This window comes from Convolutriloba macropyga, unplaced genomic scaffold (assembly GCF_964194025.1).
Source record: "Convolutriloba macropyga unplaced genomic scaffold, txConMacr16.3 SCAFFOLD_5658, whole genome shotgun sequence".
Classification (NCBI taxonomy): Eukaryota; Metazoa; Xenacoelomorpha; order Acoela; family Convolutidae; genus Convolutriloba; species Convolutriloba macropyga.
This window is the reverse complement of record NW_027450667.1, coordinates 368-2,500: the sequence shown is the minus strand read 5'-3', so window position 1 is coordinate 2,500 and position 2,133 is coordinate 368. Positions and strand designations below refer to the sequence as shown.

The 2,133-nt window shown below is 39.7% G+C and overlaps 1 pseudogene; it reads right to left on the bottom strand.

The window, feature by feature from the left end:
• Nucleotides 1-1,217: 1,217 nt before the first annotated feature.
• Nucleotides 1,218-1,369, bottom strand: LOC142356073 (5.8S ribosomal RNA; annotated as a pseudogene).
• Between the last annotated feature and the right edge of the window lie 764 nt (nt 1,370-2,133).

Below are 2,133 nucleotides of genomic sequence, written 5' to 3'. Positions count from 1 at the left end.
ATTGCAAAATGACCACAAATTTCAACAGCTTTCACATGTTGCTGTTTCGGCTTTCGCTTACTACAGTCAACATAATACTCGTTGCAAAATAAGTGCTCGGCATCTGCAATTTTCCAAAGACGAAGTTTCGCCAGTTCAATTTTCGCTCGCCAATTATGGCTACTAATTCACACGGTACTGAGCTCAACAACATTAAATTTGTTCAGCAAGACTTTCACATGTTGATGTTTTGGCTTTCGCCTACTAGAAGCAACATAATACTCGTCTTGTTAGCTCATTCAATGAGAATAGCTTTTCCCGTTGAGAATTTTTGCCTTCAATTGGCGTTGTAGTGAGTTTGGCTACTCAGATCACCAAATACTTGTGACAATTCGAACCAGAAATGTTTTCAATTTTCACATGCTGATGTTTCGGATTCAACCTACTAGAAGCAGCATAATACTTGTATTCAACAATTTCTGTATCAAATCCCAGTTTTCTCTGGTGCATCTTTGCCAAACTATTCCAAACTGCCTGAGTCTGAATACCAATTACAGGTACTAGTAAATGCACGTTACTAAGGACTATATAGTTCTAGGTTACTGTACACAACGACGTTCACATGTTGATGTTTCAGCTGCCGCTTACTAGAAACAACATAATACTTATCGTGCATACCTTTCCATAACTTGTCCTTTTCAGATGCATTAGTTTCCCTTTGTCTTGGCTTCTACAGTCAGACTGGCTACTAGTAACAGCACAGTACTAATCACATATCGTTCTACAGTTTGCAGACAACTTTCACATGTTGATGTTTCAGCTTTCGCCTACTAGAAACAACATAATACTCGCTGTATACATTTGTAGTTCTCTATGTAACTTTCATGTGAAGAAGTTTCGCCAGTCTTTTTGACTGTCTCAAATCTGAGTCATGCTTAGGCTACTAGTTGCTTCATAGTACTTATCGCCTCGAGATCATTGAACAAAACTTGATTTTCACATGTTGCTGTTTCAGCTTCCGCTTACTAGAAACAACATAATACTAGTCTCATTAAGTTCCGTCTCTTTGCAATTTTCTTATGAAGAAAATTCGCCATCACAATGACTCCAGCAGTTCTTGATCAAGGAATGCAATCATTGATCAGAATGCTATTATTTGAATCGGTTCTGCTTTAAGTGTTCCAATTTTATTGGAAGCACCAACAATAGAACATCAATGTGTTCAATCGAGAGTTATATAACCCTGAATCGGACGCAGTCAACAGCCGAAGCCGAGACCGCCTTTTGCGTTAGAGAGGTCGGTAAACAAATCTTGCGATTCATACCGAATTAACACATATAGCTGTGCTCCTCTTCGTAAAGCGAGCCAAGTGATCCCCTGTTGAAGGATGTATTTGGACCAATCTAGTAGCATTTGGTTTCCAACAAGCTCTCCCAAGTTAGCTTACTTATTGGGCTTTTCAACCAATTCGGTTGGCTACAAGCATCATCAAAGTACTAGCCACAGTTTGATCGCAAAATTCTACGACTTTCACATGTTGATGTTTCGGCTTGCGCTTAGCCTACTATAAGCAACATAATACTAGTCATATCATAGAGCGTGATCAGCTTGTGACGTTCTCATGATGAAGTTTCACCAACAGTGTCTCACTTCGAGCTTAAATCCAGCTACTAGTAACTACACAGTACTGACTGCAACGATAACTTTTATCTATACCTTTCACATGCTGCGCTTTCGGCCAGGGCCTACTAACGTCAACATAATACTCGATATAAACTTTTGTTCATGATGCAGCTTCCCCATGCAGAAGTTTCGCCTTCAAATGCTCTCTTGGCCATATGACGTAAGAAAAGGTTACTAGTAACATCACAGTACTAGCCACAGTTTGATTGCAAAATTCTACGACTTTCACATGTTGATGTTTCGGCTTGCGCTTAGCCTACTAGAAGCAACATAATACTAGTCATATCATAGAGCGTGATCAGCTTGTGACGTTCTCATGATGAAGTTTCACCAACAGTGTCTCATTTCGAGCTTAAATCCAGCTACTAGTAACTACACAGTACTGACTGCAACGCTAACTTTTATCTATACCTTTCACATGCTGCGCTTTCGGCCAGGGCCTACTAACGTCAACATAATACTCGATATAA